This window comes from Rutidosis leptorrhynchoides, chromosome 6 (assembly GCF_046630445.1).
Source record: "Rutidosis leptorrhynchoides isolate AG116_Rl617_1_P2 chromosome 6, CSIRO_AGI_Rlap_v1, whole genome shotgun sequence".
In the NCBI taxonomy this organism is placed as follows: domain Eukaryota; kingdom Viridiplantae; phylum Streptophyta; class Magnoliopsida; order Asterales; family Asteraceae; genus Rutidosis; species Rutidosis leptorrhynchoides.
The window spans coordinates 424,999,157-425,021,859 of NC_092338.1; positions in this window are offsets into that span (position 1 = coordinate 424,999,157).

Below are 22,703 nucleotides of genomic sequence, written 5' to 3' on the forward strand. Positions count from 1 at the left end.
AAAGAACTACAAAGCCAATTACAAGAACTTTTAGAGCGTGGTTTCATTCGACCAAGCACATCACCGTGGGGAGCTCCTGTTTTGTTTGTCAAGAAGAAAGATGGTACATTCAGGTTGTGTATCGACTACCGAGAGTTGAACAAACTTACCATCAAGAACCGCTACCCACTACCGAGAATCGATGACTTATTTGATCAACTACAAGGCTCGTCTGTTTATTCAAAGATTGACTTACGTTCCGGGTATCATCAAATGCGGGTGAAAGAAGATGATATTCCAAAGACTGCTTTCAGAACACGTTACGGTCATTACGAGTTTATGGTCATGCCGTTTGGTTTAACTAATGCACCAGCTGTGTTCATGGACCTTATGAACCGAGTGTGTGGACCATACCTTGACAAGTTTGTCATTGTTTTCATTGATGACATACTTATTTACTCAAAGAATGACCAAGAACACGGTGAACATTTGAGAAAGGTGTTAGAAGTATTGAGGAAGGAAGAATTGTACGCTAAGTTTTCAAAGTGTGCATTTTGGTTGGAAGAAGTTCAATTCCTCGGTCACATAGTGAACAAAGAAGGTATTAAGGTGGATCCGGCAAAGATAGAAACTGTTGAAAAGTGGGAAACCCCGAAAACTCCGAAACACATATGCCAGTTTTTAGGACTAGCTGGTTACTATAGAAGGTTCATCCAAGACTTTTCCAGAATAGCAAAACCCTTGACTGCATTAACGCATAAAGGGAAGAAATTTGAATGGAATGATGAACAAGAGAAAGCGTTTCAGTTATTGAAGAAAAAGCTAACTACGGCACCTATATTGTCATTGCCTGAAGGGAATGATGATTTTGTGATTTATTGTGATGCATCAAAGCAAGGTCTCGGTTGTGTATTAATGCAACGAACGAAGGTGATTGCTTATGCGTCTAGACAATTGAAGATTCACGAACAAAATTATACGACGCATGATTTGGAATTAGGCGCGGTTGTTTTTGCATTAAAGACTTGGAGGCACTACTTATATGGGGTCAAAAGTATTATATATACCGACCACAAAAGTCTTCAACACATATTTAATCAGAAACAACTGAATATGAGGCAGCGTAGGTGGATTGAATTATTGAATGATTACGACTTTGAGATTCGTTACCACCCGGGGAAGGCAAATGTGGTAGCCGATGCCTTGAGCAGGAAGGACAGAGAACCCATTCGAGTAAAATTTATGAATATAATGATTCATAATAACATTACTACTCAAATAAAGGAGGCGCAACAAGGAGTTTTAAAAGAGGGAAATTTAAAGGATGAAATACCCAAAGGATCGGAGAAGCATCTTAATATTCGGGAAGACGGAACCCGGTATAGGGCTGAAAGGATTTGGGTACCAAAATTTGGAGATATGAGAGAAATGGTACTTAGAGAAGCTCATAAAACCAGATACTCAATACATCCTGGAACGGGGAAGATGTACAAGGATCTCAAGAAACATTTTTGGTGGCCGGGTATGAAAGCCGATGTTGCTAAATACGTAGGAGAATGTTTGACGTGTTCTAAGGTCAAAGCTGAGCATCAGAAACCATCAGGTCTACTTCAACAACCCGAAATCCCGGAATGGAAATGGGAAAACATTACCATGGATTTCATCACTAAATTGCCAAGGACTGCAAGTGGTTTTGATACTATTTGGGTAATAGTTGACCGTCTCACCAAATCAGCACACTTCTTGCCAATAAGAGAAGATGACAAGATGGAGAAGTTAGCATGACTGTATTTGAAGGAAGTCATCTCCAGACATGGAATACCAATCTCTATTATCTCTGATAGGGATGGCAGATTTATTTCAAGATTCTGGCAGACATTACAGCAAGCATTAGGAACTCGTCTAGACATGAGTACTGCCTATCATCCACAAACTGATGGGCAGAGCGAAAGGACGATACAAACGCTTGAAGACATGCTACGAGCATGTGTTATTGATTTCGGAAACAGTTGGGATCGACATCTACCGTTAGCAGAATTTTCCTACAACAACAGCTACCATTCAAGCATTGAGATGGCGCCGTTTGAAGCACTTTATGGTAGAAAGTGCAGGTCTCCGATTTGTTGGAGTGAAGTGGGGGATAGACAGATTACGGGTCTGGAGATTATACAAGAAACTACCGAGAAGATCATCCAAATTCAACAACGGTTGAAAACCGCCCAAAGTCGACAAAAGAGCTACGCTGACATTAAAAGAAAAGATATAGAATTTGAAATTGGAGAGATGGTCATGCTTAAAGTTGCACCTTGGAAAGGCGTTGTTCGATTTGGTAAACGAGGGAAATTAAATCCAAGGTATATTGGACCATTCAAGATTATTGATCGTATCGGACCAGTAGCTTACCGACTAGAGTTACCTCAACAACTCGCGGCTGTACATAACACTTTCCACGTCTCGAATTTAAAGAAATGTTTTGCTAAAGAAGATCTCACTATTCCGTTAGATGAAATCCAAATCAACGAAAAACTTCAATTCATCGAAGAACCCGTCGAAATAATGGATCGTGAGGTTAAAAGACTTAAGCAAAACAAGATACCAATTGTTAAGGTTCGATGGAATGCTCGTAGAGGACCCGAGTTCACCTGGGAGCGTGAAGATCAGATGAAGAAGAAATACCCGCATCTATTTCCAGAAGATTCGTCAACACCTTCAACAGCTTAAAATTTCGGGACGAAATTTATTTAACGGGTAGGTACTGTAGTGACCCGAACTTTTCCATGTTTATATATATTAATTGAGATTGATATTTACATGATTAAATGTTTCCAACATGTTAACCAATCAAACTTGTTAAGACTTGATTAATTGAAATATGTTTCATATAGACAATTGACCACCCAAGTTGACCGGTGATTCACGAACGTTAAAACTTGTAAAAACTATATGATGACATATATATGGATATATATATAGTTAACATGATACTATGATAAGTAAACATATCATTAAGTATATTAACAATGAACTACATATGTAAAAACAAGACTACTAACTTAATGATTTTTAAACGAGACATATATGTAACGATTATCGTTGTAAAGACATTTAATGTATATATATCATATTAAGAGATATTCATACATGATAATATCATGATAATATAATAATTTAAAATCTCATTTGATATTATAAACATTGGGTTAACAACATTTAACAAGATCGTTAACCTAAAGGTTTCAAAACAACACTTACATGTAACGACTAACGATGACTTAACGACTCAGTTAAAATGTATATACATGTAGTGTTTTAATATGTATTTATACACTTTTGAAAGACTTCAATACACTTATCAAAATACTTCTACTTAACAAAAATGCTTACAATTACATCCTCGTTCAGTTTCATCAACAATTCTACTCGTATGCATCCGTATTCGTACTCGTACAATACACAGCTTTTAGATGTATGTACTATTGGTATATACACTCCAATGATCAGCTCTTAGCAGCCCATGTGAGTCACCTAACACATGTGGGAGCCATCATTTGGCAACTAGCATGAAATATCTCATAAAATTACAAAAATATGAGTAATCATTCATGACTTATTTACATGAAAACAAAATTACATATCCTTTATATCTAATCCATACACCAACGACCAAAAACACCTAAAAACACTTTCATTCTTCAATTTTATTCATCTAATTGATCTCTCTCAAGTTCTATCTTCAAGTTCTAAGTGTTCTTCATAAATTCCAAAAGTTCTAGTTTCATAAAATCAAGAATACTTTCAAGTTTGCTAGCTCACTTCCAATCTTGTAAGGTGATCATCCAACCTCAAGAAATCTTTGTTTCTTACAGTAGGTTATCATTCTAATACAAGGTAATAATCATATTCAAACTTTGGTTCAATTTCTATAACTATAACAATCTTATTTCAAGTGACGATCTTACTTGAACTTGTTTTCGTGTCATGATTCTGTTTCAAGAACTTCGAGCCATCCAAGGATCCATTGAAGCTAGATCCATTTTTCTCTTTTCCAGTAGGTTTATCCAAGGAACTTAAGGTAGTAATGATGTTCATAACATCATTCGATTCATACATATAAAGCTATCTTATTCGAAGGTTTAAACTTGTAATCACTAGAACATAGTTTAGTTAATTCTAAACTTGTTCGCAAACAAAAGTTAATCCTTCTAACTTGACTTTTAAAATCAACTAAACACATGTTCTATATCTGTATGATATGCTAACTTAATGATTTAAAACCTGGAAACACGAAAAACACCGTAAAACCGGATTTACGCCGTCGTAGTAACACTGCGGGCTGTTTTGGGTTAGTTAATTAAAAACTATGATAAACTTTGATTTAAAAGTTGTTATTCTGAGAAAATGATTTTTATTATGAACATGAAACTATATCCAAAAATTATGGTTAAACTCAAAGTGGAAGTATGTTTTCTAAAATGGTCATCTAGACGTCGTTCTTTCGACTGAAATGACTACCTTTACAAAAACGACTTGTAACTTATTTTTCGACTATAAACCTATACTTTTTCTGTTTAGATTCATAAAATATAGTTCAATATGAAACCATAGCAATTTGATTCACTCAAAACGGATTTAAAATGAAGAAGTTATGGGTAAAACAAGATTGGATAATTTTTCTCATTTTAGCTACGTGAAAATTGGTAACAAATCTATTCCAACCATAACTTAATTAACTTGTATTGTATATTATGTAATCTTGAGATACCATAGACACGTATACAATGTTTCGACCTATCATGTCGACACATCTATATATATTTCGGAACAACCATAGACACTCTATATGTGAATGTTGGAGTTAGCTATACAGGGTTGAGGTTGATTACAAAATATATATAGTTTGAGTTGTGATCAATACTGAGATACGTATACACTGGGTCGTGGATTGATTCAAGATAATATTTATCGATTTATTTCTGTACATCTAACTGTGGACAACTAGTTGTAAGTTACTAACGAGGACAGCTGACTTAATAAACTTAAAACATCAAAATATATTAAAAGTGTTGTAAATATATTTTGAACATACTTTGATATATATGTATATATTGTTATAGGTTCGTGAATCAACCAGTGGCCAAGTCTTACTTCCCGACGAAGTAAAAATCTGTGAAAGTGAGTTATAGTCCCACTTTTAAAATCTAATATTTTTGGGATGAGAATACATGCAGGTTTTATAAATGATTTACAAAATAGACACAAGTACGTGAAACTACATTCTATGGTTGAATTATCGAAATCGAATATGCCCCTTTTTATTAAGTCTGGTAATCTAAGAATTAGGGAACAGACACCCTAATTGACGCGAATCCTAAAGATAGATCTATTGGGCCTAACAAACCCCATCCAAAGTACCGGATGCTTTAGTACTTCGAAATTTATATCATATCCGAAGGGTGTCCCGGAATGATGGGGATATTCTTATATATGCATCTTGTTAATGTCGGTTACCAGGTGTTCACCATATGAATGCTTTTTATCTCTATGTATGGGATGTGTATTGAAATATGAAATCTTGTGGTCTATTGTTACGATTTGATATATATAGGTTAAACCTATAACTCACCAACATTTTTGTTGACGTTTAAAGCATGTTTATTCTCAGGTGAATATTAAGAGCTTCCGCTATTGCATACTAAAATAAGGACAAGATTTGGAGTCCATGTTTGTATGATATTGTGTAAAAACTGCATTCAAGAAACTGATTTCGATGTAACATATTTGTATTGTAAACCATTATGTAATGGTCGTGTGTAAACAGGATATTTTAGATTATCATTATTTGATAATCTACGTAAAGCTTTTTAAACCTTTATTTATGAAATAAAGGTTATGGTTTGTTTTAAAAATGAATGCAGTCTTTGAAAAACGTCTCATATAGAGGTCAAAACCTCGCAACGAAATCAATTAATATGGAACGTTTTTAATCAATAAGAACGGGACATTTCAAGCACCAACTTTAGACAATCATTAATCATAAAGCAAAAAGTTGTCCTCCTTATCCCCTCCCCAAGCCCACGGTCACCACCACCTCCCCACACCCTCACCTCCTATAAATACCAAACTAATTCCATGCATTTCACACTTGATCTCATTCACAATTTACACACACTTACTCTCTTATTTTCTCTCTAGTCTTTCTCACTCTAAAACTTGTAAGTTTCTTGATTTTATTCTTCTTCTTCTTCCTTTCTTGGTCACGAAATCATCATCATTGGAAGATCAAGCTCTTTAGCTTTTAGATCTTGTTATATCTTGTAGATTCAAACTTGGATTTGAATCCTTCAAGAACATGGAAGATTCAAGCTTCCTAGCTTTGAATCTTCACTTATTTTGTTAGATCTAAATCTTTTAGCTTTTAATCTCTTTATTTTGTTGTAAAGATTCAAACTTGTGTTTGTAATCTTCATGTAACTTGAAGATCTAGCTTCATGCTTCAAGGATCTTCAAGAACAACCAAGATTCAAGCTTTCTAGCTTTGAGTCTTCATTTCTTTTGTTGGATCTAAGTTTTTTCTAACTTATAATCTTATTATTTTGTTATAAAGATCAAAACTTGTGTTTATGATCTTCATGTAACTTGAAGATCTAAGCTTTATGTTTCAAGATCTTCAAGAACACCAAAGATTCAAGCTTTCTAGCTTTGTAATCTCATAGCTTGTGTGAAAAGGATCCAAGCTCTCTAGCTTAGGGTTCCATTACTTTATTTGATCAAGTTTGTGTTCATACTTGTTTGATTGAAGGAAAGTTTGTAGCTTTAGTTGTAAATAGAACTTTTATTTGTGTTAAGACTAAGAATATTATGTAACCTTGGTTCATTGTGACGATCGCTCCAAATCCATATGGACGAACACGTCATTCATTGATTTCATTGCGAGGTATTTTGTGAAGACCCGTCCTAATCCATCCGGACGAAGTCCATATCGATTATAAACGATTCACAACAGTTGATTACATCGCGAGGTACTTGACCTCTATATGATACATTTTACAAACATTGCATTCGTTTTTGAAAAGACAAACTTTCATTACATCGAAAGTTGACAGGCATGCATACCATTTCATAATATATCCAACTATAATTGACTTGATAATAATCTTGATGAACTCGACGACTCGAATGCAACGTCTTTTGAAATATGCCATGAATGACTCCAAGTAATATCTATAAAATGAGCAAATACACAGCGGAAGATTTCTTTCGTACCTGAGAATAAACATGCTTTAAAGTGTCAACCAAAAGGTTGGTGAGTTCATTAGTTTAACTTAAACAATCGTTTCCATCATTTTAATAGACCACAAGATTTCAGATTTCCATTTCTCATAAACATACGTCCCATGCATAGAGACAAAAATATCATTCATATGGATTGAACACCTGGTAACCGACATTAACAATATGCATATATAAGAATATCCCCATCATTCCGGGATCCTCCTTCGAACATGATATAAATTTCGAAGTACTAAAACATCCGGTACTTTGGATGGGGCTTGTTGGGCCCGATAGATCTATCTTTAGGATTCGCGTCAATTAGGGTGTGTGTTCCCTAATTCTTAGATTACCAGACTTAATAAAAAGGGGCATATTCGACTTCGATAATCCAACCATAGAATGTAGTTTCACGTACTTGTGTCAATTTCGTAAAACAGTTATAAAAGTTGCGCATGTATTCTCAGCCCAAAAATATAAAGGGTAAAAAGACAAATGAAACTCACGATACTGTATTTTGTAGTAAAAATACATATGACGTCATTGAACAATGCAGGGTTGGCCTCGGATTCACGAACCTATATCAATTGTGTATATATTAATACGTATAATGTAAGTTACAAAATTTCATTTATTAATATGTATTATTTATATATTATAGTTTTGTAGAATTTATTCTAACCTTTATTTTAAAACGTATACTTATATTATATTTTAAGTTATATTTTATATATATATCTATTTTATGTATATATATCTATAATGATTTACGTTTATATAAATAGTGACATTAATATATTTATATACATATATTTGTGGTTAGTATTGTATTTATGAAATTTTATTAGTTTGTTATGTGAATTATTAATACAATCCTAGTATATACCATAAGTATATATATAGTGTACAAAAGATTTATTTGTTAAAATAATAATTTAGATAATAATGATTTACTAATAATAATAATAATTTTATTAATAATGATAATACTAATAGCAAAAAAATGAAAATGATAACTGTTAATGATACTAATAATAATAACTCTAAAATAATATTAATACTAATACCATACTTATGTTAATAATAAGGGTTCTAATATTTATAAAATGATAAATGATAATCATAATAATACTAGTAAATATTAATGATGATACTGATAAATATGATATTATTAATTGTAAATGTACTGATAATACTATTATTTATAAACCGGTACAAATTCTAATATTGATGATAATAATATATTTTTATTTTCTTCATAATAATAATAATGATAATCATAATCATAATCCTAATGATGATAAAATACTAAAATGATAAGTTTATTACTAATAATAATATTATTAATACCTATCATAATAATAATAGTAATGTCTATAATACTTTCAAATATGATAACAAGTATGATACTAATAATAACAATAACAATAACAATCAAAACAATCACAATAATAATAATAATAATACTAATAATAATTAATATATAATAACAATAATAAAATTAGAAAAGAAAACTACCTCACATGAAAAGAGTTTCAAAAAAAAAAAAAAGAAACTACCGTCCTCTGGACTCGATCTCGTGACCACATGCTCACACGCAAACACTCTCGACCATCCCACCAATTCTGATTCTCTGTACTAATATCGAATTTAAATTTTATATATAAACTCTTTTTCTTCTATTCCTCTTCTTCTCCACAAGTCTCATGGATTCAACAAAACATCAATAACCAAAAAAAAAAAAAAAAATCGGGGTTCCCTTTAAAGCTTCAAAACATTACAGAAAAAAAATAATTTGGGTTCTAAAATAATAAAAAAAAAAATACTAAAGGCCTACTGCAGCGTCGGTTCTTGGAACAAAACAAAAAAAATTGATTTCGTAATAGATAACATTATAGATAATGTTTATAACACGAAATAGTTTTCTAAACATGTATAAAAACTACTGGAATCGTCAATTTGATCAGAAACATATACACGAACGCGAATTTGTCTCAAGAACAATTGTTGACTTTTTTTAAACTAAACTTTGACTTCAAAATTCAAGATCGATATAAAGATTTGAGAGTTGAGATTTTGCAGATAGATTCAAAGAAAGATTTCTAACCTTTCTGCATTTTTAGATTTTGAAACTTTATTCGAAATTGAATTAAGAGAAAAAAAAATTGGAGCGTGCAGAGAAGAAGAAAAAAAAAAATATCGCTGTGCTCTTTAATCCCATTGGATTTCCTTTTTATTTGATTTGCAATTATACATAATCATGTTGTAATAATAGAGATCGATTGATAAAAAATGGAGAAAATGTCAACACAGGTTCACGAGTTGGGAGCAGGAAAGAAACAAAAAAAATAATAATAATAGAGATAAAGGATACAGAAGTCACGCGTATAATATAGATCCCTACTGTTTTTTTTTAATTAATAATAATAATATATAATAACAATACTATTAATATCTAATAATATTAATAAAATTAATAATAATGATAAATATAATATTAATGATAATAATAATTGTAAAAATGATAATAATAATAATAATAATAATACCATACTAATTATGATAATATTAATATTTTATCGATAATAATAATATTAGTAATAATAATCTAATTTATACATCCAATTTCATCTTTAAATGATATAAAGTGATATTATGAATACAAATATTGATATTTGACGATACAAATAACATTACTACAACAACTATATTTGTATTTAAATTTAATTTATTAATATCATCTATTATTATGTAATATTTAATAATTATGTAATATGTATTGTAACATATACTGAATATTATATATTTATGCATTTTAATATAAATATATTATAATATTTATTTACATACTAATTATATTATACTTATGTATGTAATTATGAAAAATATAAATGTTTTATATATGTAAGTATTATATATATTTATTAAAATAGTACATTATTTCATCATAGATATATTATAAATTTCTACATATACATAATATAATAATTATGTATAAAATCATATATATATATATAGTTATATTTATGTATATATGTATACTACCATATATATAAAATCATGTTTTAAATGTTGAGTAGATGATTAATTATGTATATTAAACAATTAACTACAAAGTATAACATTGTACATTTAATAATTTGATAACGTTGGTAAAATATGTTTGAATCATTTATATACAATATACTATATATATTCAAAATGAAAATCTTTAGTTATTAAATGTTATCTTTTATAATAACAAAATTACTTAATAGTTCATTAATACTAATATAATTAGTTTTTTATATAATTATTTATATTTACATTCTTAGTTACAATTAAAGGTTCGTGAATCGTCGGAAATAGTTAAAGGTCAAATGTTATCATGAAATAGTTCAAACATAATGAGACTCGGTTTAATAGACTTTGCTTATCGAGTCGAATCATATAAGATTATGTTTAAATTTGGTCGAAAATTCCCGGGTCATCACAGTACCTACCCGTTAAAGAAATTTCGTCCCAAAATTTGAGTGAGGTCGTCATAGCTAACAATAAATATGTTTTCCTGACGAATATGAGTTGATAACTTGAGTTTTATCATCATTGAGTAATATGGATAAAAATAATTCGATTATTCGAAGAGTGCGAATGAAGCTATTCACAAAAGGATGAAATGAGAAACAAAGATTTGTTTTTAACTTTTGACGTAGTCAGGTTTGAATTTAGAAAATAAGGCGCGTCTTAACTTTTGACATTGCCTTGGTTGAATTCCGGAATTTAAGGGATTTAAAGAAAATCTTGAAGATCTATAAAATCTGATTCTTCGGGATTTATGGAAATTAAGATCTCTTTAATTAAATACGGTGATCTGCCCCGATTACTACGTCTGATATTTCCAGTATAAATTAAGCTCTTCCTTTCCATTATTCTCACCATTCTTATACTTTCTTTCTTAGTTCATACATCTAAAAGATTCTGAAAATGATTAATCCAGTTCTGATCCTTGTCCTCATCCTTACTATCGCAACAATCATTCTCCTTTTCCAACTTCCACTAGAGGAATCTGCTTTCTTCTACTTCGCCCTCGAGATTATAATGTTTTTAATTCTCCCGTGTCTTTATGTTGCGATAAACATTGATATACACGGTTTGTAATTTATGTGTTGTTATCGGACTTTATATTCTCCCTTATATTTCAAAGCTCTATGCTTTTGTTTTCTCTTCCCGACTTCAAGTCAAGCGAATAATGGTCCAGAATTTATAGATATAGAGTTTCGAATGATTATAATGTTCTAAGCATGAAGGAACGTGATAGCACGATTTGATTTTAAAATTTATCAACATCACGGAAGATAGAACCATCAAGAATACATTTTCTTGATTTGTTACGGAGTTAAGTAGGATGAAAGAGTTATGTAACATGGCACATGATGACGTTATGATCTGTGAATCGTCACGTTTCATTTAGAAACTCAGCATGACTTACTGTAATATAATCACGTTGATCAAGTGTCATTATATTATACTAACTCATGCATCAGTTCCCATCATTACTACAATAACATTCATATTTTAAGCTTGAAAATTTACAGAATATAGAAACTAACAGTTTCTATATGATGTAATACTGATAGCACGAAAAGATTAATGATTTCAGATAAGAATAGTTATAAAAATATCTCCAGAAATATGGAGGATATTTATAATGAAAGGTACGATAATATCTCAGAATATCTAAGATCAGAGGATGATAGAAACTATTGTCTGCAAGGGTTTAGAGTAAGGAGCAAGTTATTCACTATAGACTTTAGCAGACATTGAATTATTTGGATTCTTTGAAGTCAAACTTATTCTTTGTGATTTATCCACGGCTTTCTTCATAGTTTCGCATAATCTGCTTTTCGGTACTATATTTTCTATTGAATGTTTCCAATATATTGATACACAGGAAGCACGAAGAGGTATATAATTTCGAACGAGAATATTTATGAAAATATCCTCAGAAATATCAAAGATATTGATGATGATATTTTGGAATTTCTAAGTTCGACGGTTGATGGAGAAAGATTTTCCGCAAGATTTTAACATGACTTCGGAGCAAGATATTCTCTAAAGATTTCAACGGATCCAGAATTACCTGAATCCTTTGAATATAGGATTTGGTCCTTGTATTTGTCCTTGGTCTCCTTCATGGGTAACTCAATCTGTTTTTCAATACCCAATTTTCTATCGAGCGTTCCTAACACTCCTTTCTTTATCATCAAACTTTTGTCCGTTTAGACCATCTACCATTTTTCTGTTTCCTCTGCATTTAATGCTATAATATCTGAATCATCGGTTATTAATCCGAGGTGGTTTCAGGAGAATTGTGTTTTTAGATGATTAAACGCTGATGGTAATATGATGGAATATGAAAGGTTACCTGGTAACAATAAAAGAGCACGCGTATATATAAACGTTATAATAAGGTTGTTTCGTACGAAAAGTCGAAGTTGACTTGTTGGAGCTGTGACAAAATTGGCTAATTTTGAAAAGGGATCGCAAAGTTGTTTTTGTTAATAAATGCCAAAGGATCTGACGCGGCTACGTGTTGAACTTTTACTCAATTGCCGAGAGTTTCTCAGGTGCATAACTATATGCATAAATCTTTCCTTCCGTAGATGAAGTGCGGTTGATTCATCCTATCGATTGAGGTGTTTTCAAGAATCATGAAAGGTTTGAACGCAGAATGTAATCGTGAAGATACAAATGAGGTTTAAGACGAAATCAAGTGGCAAACTTGAAGAATTGTGTAGTTTCATATGTTATATTCAATATTTTAATTCATTTTAATTGTCCAATGTTATTAGTCCACAGTCGATAGTCCACAGTTGACAGTGCAATCATTCATATATAGTTTAATATATAATATTTAAATTAATTAATACGTATCTTGACCCGTGTACATGTCTCAGACTCGATCACAACTCAAAGTATATATATTATTATAGAATCAACCTCAACCCTGTATAGAGAACTCGATCATTACTGCATATAGAGTGTCTATGGTAACTCCAAATAATATATATAGATGTGTCGATATGATATGTCAAAACCTTGTATACGTGTCCCGATATTTAAAGTGCGTAAAATAAATAACAGAAATTAAATGACGATAAATAAAGTGCGTAAAGTAAATAACAGAAATTAAATGACAATAAATAAAATTGCGAGAATATAAATTGCGATAAATAAATTGCGATAAATAAAATGTAATACGGAATTAACAGTTAGCTAGGAACAGTTAGCTAGGATTTTGTTAGCGTGGTTTCTTAATAAAATTTAATATTGTTAATTAGTCTGTTTCTAATCAATTTTTATTGTGTCCATTATTTCTTCATTATGCCACTTGTTGGATTCTGATAGGTCAAAATTCAAATATGAAATTGAATTTGAATGAAAATAGTTATTCTTTGGTGAATGGATAAGTATCCCGGTGGTTGTAAATAGGATAGAGAATAACTGTTGAATCAGATTCGAAGAATATACAGTGTAACTTATTAATGTGAAATTTAAATATTCCTCGGGTATTACCTACCCGTTAAAATATTTTTATTATTAACAGTTTGTACAAAAGAATTTTTAATTACAATCTTTATGAAAACATATATACATATATATTTTCTTCAAATGTAATCATGAATTTAATGAGTTAACATGATATTAAACTCATTTAGTTTTCAGTTGGAACTAGAATAAATAATCTCTAAAACATTAGAGATTACATAATCACCATGTCGAACGAAGATAACTGATGTAGAATGTCATGTAGAATGATGATTATACTCGAGGTATAGATTGAGATGTTGAGGCATGTGATATTGAAATTTGGGTTGTTGGTGGTACTGTTGGTGCCGGTGATTTGGATGAAGCTGGTACGTTTTCACCATATTTTCCAAGACTACAACTTATGCGCGAAGTTCGTTAACTTCTTCTATTACACCGGGATGATTGTCGGTTCGGACGAGCGGATGAATGAGGTTTAGAATCTGAGATAGTATATGATCGTGATGAGATACTTTGGAAATGAGAGAGAAAATGGTGTCTCGAACAGGTTCGCGGGTAAACGTTTTAGGTTCATTGTCAAGAGGTGAATTTGGTTAGTGGAAATGATCGCCTTCTTCGCGTTTCCATTGATTAAGTCGACTACGAACCCATCTCCAATTCATTCAGAATAGATGATGGCTAATTGATCGATTCATTCCGGTTACTCTGCTTTCGGAGCTCGAGTGGAAATCCATATCGAAATAGCTGTCGGAATAACTATCGAAATAGCTATCGAAATCTGATGGACTCGAACTGGTTGAGGGATTCATCTCGTACGATCAGATGAAGAATTTTCGATAAGAAATAGATTATAGGATGTAGATTAGTACCCTGCAATACATAATTTACATATGCATATATAATACTAAAATTCCATAAGCTACGGAGGAATCTACGGAAGCTGTCAGGCAAAGGTAACAATAGCAGATACGCTAAGATATGAATTTAACTATACACTGTCTATGCAATAAAGGCAGTAAGACGTGTCTTAGACTTTAAGGATGATAAGCAAATAATTTTTCGATACTAAATGATAAGCAAAACTTTTGACATGCAAACACGGTCGAAGTCCAGACTCATTAATGCATTCTAACGACTATCAGTTAGACTCACTAATGCAAGACCTGGTTCGCTAAGACCACCACTCTGATACCAACTGTGAAGACCCGTCCTAATCCATCCGGACGAAGTCCATATCGATTATAAACGATTCACAACAGTTGATTACATCGCGAGGTACTTGACCTCTATATGATACATTTTACAAACATTGCATTCGTTTTTGAAAAGACAAACTTTCATTACATCGAAATTTGACAGGCATGCATACCATTTCATAATATATCCAACTATAATTGACTTGATAATAATCTTGATGAACTCGACGACTCGAATGCAACGTCTTTTGAAATATGCCATGAATGACTCCAAGTAATATCTATAAAATGAGCAAATACACAGCGGAAGATTTCTTTCGTACCTGAGAATAAACATGCTTTAAAGTGTCAACCAAAAGGTTGGTGAGTTCATTAGTTTAACTTAAACAATCGTTTCCATCATTTTAATAGACCACAAGATTTCAGATTTCCATTTCTCATAAACATACGTCCCATGCATAGAGACAAAAATATCATTCATATGGATTGAACACCTGGTAACCGACATTAACAATATGCATATATAAGAATATCCCCATCATTCCGGGATCCTCCTTCGGACATGATATAAATTTCGAAGTACTAAAACATCCGGTACTTTGGATGGGGCTTGTTGGGCCCGATAGATCTATCTTTAGGATTCGCGTCAATTAGGGTGTCTGTTCCCTAATTCTTAGATTACCAGACTTAATAAAAAGGGGCATATTCGACTTCGATAATCCAACCATAGAATGTAGTTTCACGTACTTGTGTCAATTTCGTAAAACAGTTATAAAAGTTGCGCATGTATTCTCAGCCCAAAAATATAAAGGGTAAAAAGACAAATGAAACTCACGATACTGTATTTTGTAGTAAAAATACATATGACGTCATTGAACAATGCAGGGTTGGCCTCGGATTCACGAACCTATATCAATTGTGTATATATTAATACGTATAATGTAAGTTACAAAATTTCATTTATTAATATGTATTATTTATATATTATAGTTTTGTAGAATTTATTCTAACCTTTATTTTAAAACGTATACTTATATTATATTTTAAGTTATATTTTATATATATATCTATTTTATGTATATATATCTATAATGATTTACGTTTATATAAATAGTGACATTAATATATTTATATACATATATTTGTGGTTAGTATTGTATTTATGAAATTTTATTAGTTTGTTATGTGAATTATTAATACAATCCTAGTATATACCATAAGTATATATATATAGTGTACAAAAGATTTATTTGTTAAAATAATAATTTAGATAATAATGATTTACTAATAATAATAATAATTTTATTAATAATGATAATACTAATAGCAAAAAAAAATGAAAATGATAACTGTTAATGATACTAATAATAATAACTCTAAAATAATATTAATACTAATACCATACTTATGTTAATAATAAGGGTTCTAATATTTATAAAATGATAAATGATAATCATAATAATACTAGTAAATATTAATGATGATACTGATAAATATGATATTATTAATTGTAAATGTACTGATGATACTATTATTTATAAACAGGTACAAATTCTAATATTGATGATAATAATATATTTTTATTTCCTTCATAATAATAATAATGATAATCATAATCATAATCCTAATGATGATAAAATACTAAAATGATAAGTTTATTACTAATAATAATATTATTAATACCTATCATAATAATAATAGTAATGTCTATAATACTTTCAAATATGATAACAAGTATGATACTAATAATAACAATAACAATAACAATCAAAACAATCACAATAATAATAATAATACTAATAATAATTAATATATAATAACAATAATAAAATTAGAAAAGAAAACTACCTCACATGAAAAGAGTTTCAAAAAAAAAAAAAAAAACTACCGTCCTCTGGACTCGATCTCGTGACCACATGCTCACACACAAACACTCTCGACCATCCCACCAATTCTGATTCTCTGTACTAATATCGAATTTAAATTTTATATATAAACTGTTTTTCTTCTATTCCTCTTCTTCTCCACAAGTCTCATGGATTCAACAAAACATCAATAACCAAAAAAAAAAAAAAAAAAAATCGGGGTTCCCTTTAAAGCTTCAAAACATTACAGAAAAAAAATAATTTGGGTTCTAAAATAAAAAAAAAAAATACTAAAGGCCTACTGCAGCGTCGGTTCTTGGAACAAAACAAAAAAAATTGATTTCGTAATAGATAACATTATAGATAATGTTTATAACACGAAATAGTTTTCTAAACATGTATAAAAACTACTGGAATCGTCAATTTGATCAGAAACATATACACGAACGCGAATTTGTCTCAAGAACAATTGTTGACTTTTTTAAACTAAACTTTGACTTCAAAATTCAAGATCGATATAAAGATTTGAGAGTTGAGATTTTGCAGATAGATTCAAAGAAAGATTTCTAACCTTTCTGCATTTTTAGATTTTGAAACTTTATTCGAAATTGAATTAAGAGAAAAAAAAAATTGGAGCGTGCAGAGAAGAAGGAAAAAAAAAATATCGCTGTGCTCTTTAATCCCATTGGATTTCCTTTTTATTTGATTTGCAATTATACATAATCATGTTGTAATAATAGAGATCGGTTGATAAAAAATGGAGAAAATGTCAACACAGGTTCACGAGTTGGAAGCAGGAAAGAAACAAAAAAAATAATAATAATAGAGATAAAGGATACAGAGGTCACGCGTATAATATAGATCCCTACTGTTTTTTTTAATTAATAATAATAATATATAATAACAATACTATTAATATCTAATAATATTAATAAAATTAATAATAATGATAAATATAATATTAATGATAATAATAATTGTAAAAATGATAATAATAATAATAATAATACCATACTAATTATGATAATATTAATATTTTATCGATAATAATAATATTAGTAATAATAATCTAATTTATACATCCAATTTCATCTTTATATGATATAAAGTGATATTATGAATACAAATATTGATATTTGACGATACAAATAACATTACTACAACAACTATATTTGTATTTAAATTTAATTTATTAATATCATCTATTATTATGTAATATTTAATAATTATGTAATATGTATTGTAACATATACTGAATATTATATATTTATGCATTTTAATATAAATATATTATAATATTTATTTACATACTAATTATATTATACTTATGTATGTAATTATGAAAAATATAAATGTTTTATATATGTAAGTATTATATATATTTATTAAAATAGTACATTATTTCATCATAGATATATTATAAATTTCTACTTATACATAATATAATAATTATGTATAAAATCATATATATATAGTTATATTTATGTATATATGTATACTACCATATATATAAAATCATGTTTTAAATGTTGAGTAGATGATTAATTATGTATATTAAACAATTAACTACAAAGTATAACATTGTACATTTAATATTTTGATAACGTTGGTAAAATATGTTTGAATCATTTATATACAATATACTATATATATTCAAAATGAAAATCTTTAGTTATTAAATGTTATCTTTTATAATAACAAAATTACTTAATAGTTCATTAATACTAATATAATTAGTTTTATATATAATTATTTATATTTACATTCTTAGTTACAATTAAAGGTTCGTGAATCGTCGGAAATAGTTAAAGGTCAAATGTTATCATGAAATAGTTCAAACATAATGAGACTCGGTTTAATAGACTTTGCTTATCGAGTCGAATCATATAAGATTATGTTTAAATTTGGTCGGAAATTCCCGGGTCATCACATATTTGACCTCTATATGATACGTTTTGTAAACATTGCATTCTTTTCAAAAGGTACACAATAAATGAATATCAATTTCTAAGGTTTTCAACGTTTGATGATTTCTACATATAGACAATCACCATAAATAATAGTTTACCATAATACATCCGTTGACAATGAAGTCAAAATAAGATACACGGGGATGATTTTGTGAATGCAAAGTTTTTTTGAATAAAGCATGTATGACTCCATGCACATAGCTTGTATCACATATAAGCAAACAGCGGAAGACTTCTAGAAACCTGAGAATAAACATGCTTAAAAGTGTCAACACAAAGGTTGGTAAGTTCATAGTTTGTATATTTTGAATAATCTGTATATAAAGATGGATCACAAGATTTCAGTTGTTTCATCCAGAAATGTTTATCAAAATATTCTACAAAATTGAGCACCCTGGTAACTAAACTTAACGTATATATAATTTGTACCCTTTGTATAATCATCTTAATAATACACGCAAACCAACGTGTACGCTTCTCAAATAGCATACGTCCGTTAAAAGGCTAGTGCTCTAGCTCGGACGGGGATATCAAGCCCTATGGATCCATATACTACTACTCGCGCCCACCAGTTCTTATAACTGGCAGTTAACAGTTACCAAAGCTAAGGGATTTTCGGTTCAAACTCAGTGTAGAATTTAGTATGTACTTGTATCCATTGCGTTTAAAATAAAGTGCATGTATTCTCAGCCCAAAAATATAGATTGCAAAAGCAATTAAAAAGGGAGCAAATGAAACTCACGCATATAAATATTGTATATCGGTTAATAAAGCATTTGCATGTATTCTCAGCCCAAAAATGTAGAGAGTAAAAGGGATCTTATGAAACTCACCTTAGCAGCACATAAAGTTGTTCATCATAATGTGACCGAAACTCGGATTACCAAATAATCGTAGATCTCAACCTAGAGAACATATGTTGGTCAATAAATATCTATCAAGCTAGGTCAGGTCATAGTGTATCACAATCCTAATGCTCGAGATCGACATACAAAAGTTATCCAAAGTCGTTTCAAAAAGTCAATTTTGACAGTAGTTCAACAAAACGAGACGTACCTTATATAAGGATTCATTTACTCGGTTGGTAATATTCATAAATCCATTTTATCAATCTCGTAAACAATTTGTTTAAATCTTAATTGCAGATTCAAAAGCAATTTCAATTAACGTCAATCATAATTCAGTTGATCATATATTTTAATCCGTTTATCGAAACTATTCGGTGTCTAAAAGAAAAGTTATTGATTTTTCGCCAGCTTTCCAAAAACATGTATATCATATACCTTTTACCAGTAATATATGTATTTAATTCGTGATTCATCATAAACTGTTTAACGACGAAATTTAGCATACAAGCTTGTATAAATATATATACTCGAGCACTAGACATGGATACACTATTAGTATATAAAAGATAAAATATAAATGCTTACGTATCAATATTGTGATTCAATATTTCAGAAAAGTACGTAGACGTAACGGAGATGATAAACACTAGGTTTGATTCATAAATATACCCTTGAACATTACCCATAATTTCCTTAGCTCTATCCCGCTTGAAAACTCATTTTGAAAGTGACACGCTCATAACCTCGTCGTAATATTTTATGTATAATACTAATACTACTAATTAAGATTAATAATAATAATAATATTAATCTTAATAATAATAATAATAATAATAATAAGATTAATAATAATAATATTAATCTTAATAATAATAATAATAATAATAATAATAATAATAATAATAATAATAATAATAATAATAATAATATTAATATTAAATAATAAATATAATACGGAGTAATATAGATAAATATGTGTGTGTAGGAATTTAAGCTAGAACTCGATCAATTTATAGAACTTTTTCTGAAAAAGTACCCCATGCGATCGCATGGGATTTGTGTGAAATGTCCCGTTCTTATTGATTAAAAACGTTCCATATTAATTGATTTCGTTGCGAGGTTTTGACCTCTATATGAGACGTTTTTCAAAGACTGCATTCATTTTTAAAACAAACCATAACCTTTATTTCATAAATAAAGGTTTAAAAAGCTTTACGTAGATTATCAAATAATGATAATCTAAAATATCCTGTTTACACACGACCATTACATAATGGTTTACAATACAAATATGTTACATCGAAATCAGTTTCTTGAATGCAGTTTTTACACAATATCATACAAACATGGACTCCAAATCTTGTCCTTATTTTAGTATGCAACAGCGGAAGCTCTTAATATTCACCTGAGAATAAACATGCTTTAAACGTCAACAAAAATGTTGGTGAGTTATAGGTTTAACCTATATATATCAAATCGTAACAATAGACCACAAGATTTCATATTTCAATACACATCCCATACATAGAGATAAAAACCATTCATATGGTGAACACCTGGTAACCGACAATAACAAGATGCATATATAAGAATATCCCCATCATTCCGGGACACCCTTCGGATATGATATAAATTTCGAAGTACTAAAGCATCCGGTACTTTGGATGGGGTTTGTTAGGCCCAATAGATCTATCTTTAGGATTCGCGTCAATTAGGGTGTCTGTTCCCTAATTCTTAGATTACCAGACTTAATAAAAAGGGGCATATTCGATTTTGATAATTCAACCATAGAATGTAGTTTCACGTACTTGTGTCTATTTTGTAAATCATTTATAAAACCTGCATGTATTCTCATCCCAAAAATATTAGATTTTAAAAGTGGGACTATAACTCACTTTCACAGATTTTTACTTCGTCGGGAAGTAAGACTTGGCCACTGTTGATTCACGAACCTATAAAAATATATACATATATATTAAAGTATGTTCAAAATATATTTACAACACTTTTAATATATTTTGATGTTTTAAGTTTATTAAGTCAGCTGTCCTCGTTAGTAACCTATAACTAGTTGTCCACAGTTAGATGTACAGAAATAAATCGATAAATATTATCTTGAATCAATCCACGACCCAGTGTATACGTATCTCAGTATTGATCACAACTCAAACTATATATATTTTGGAATCAACCTCAACCCTGTATAGCTAACTCCAACATTCACATATAGAGTGTCTATGGTTGTTCCGAAATATATATAGATGTGTCGACATGATAGGTCGAAACATTGTATACGTGTCTATGGTATCTCAAGATTACATAATATACAATACAAGTTGATTAAGTTATGGTTGGAATAGATTTGTTACCAATTTTCACGTAGCTAAAATGAGAAAAATTATCCAATCTTGTTTTACCCATAACTTCTTCATTTTAAATCCGTTTTGAGTGAATCAAATTGCTATGGTTTCATATTGAACTCTATTTTATGAATCTAAACATAAAAAGTAAAGGTTTATAGTCGGAAAAATAAGTTACAAGTCGTTTTTGTAAAGGTAGTCATTTCAGTCGAAAGAACGACGTCTAGATGACCATTTTAGAAAACATACTTCCACTTTGAGTTTAACCATAATTTTTGGATATAGTTTCATGTTCATAATAAAAATCATTTTCTCAGAATAACAACTTTTAAATCAAAGTTTATCATAGTTTTTAATTAACTAACCCAAAACAGCCCGCGGTGTTACTACGACGGCGTAAATCCGGTTTTACGGTGTTTTTCGTGTTTCCAGGTTTTAAATCATTAAGTTAGCATATCATATAGATATAGAACATGTGTTTAGTTGATTTTAAAAGTCAAGTTATAAGGATTAACTTTTGTTTGCGAACAAGTTTAGAATTAACTAAACTATGTTCTAGTGATTACAAGTTTAAACCTTCGAATAAGATAGCTTGATATGTATGAATCGAATGATGTTATGAACATCATTACTACCTTAATTTCCTTGGATAAACCTACTGGAAAAGAGAAAAAAGGATCTAGCTTCA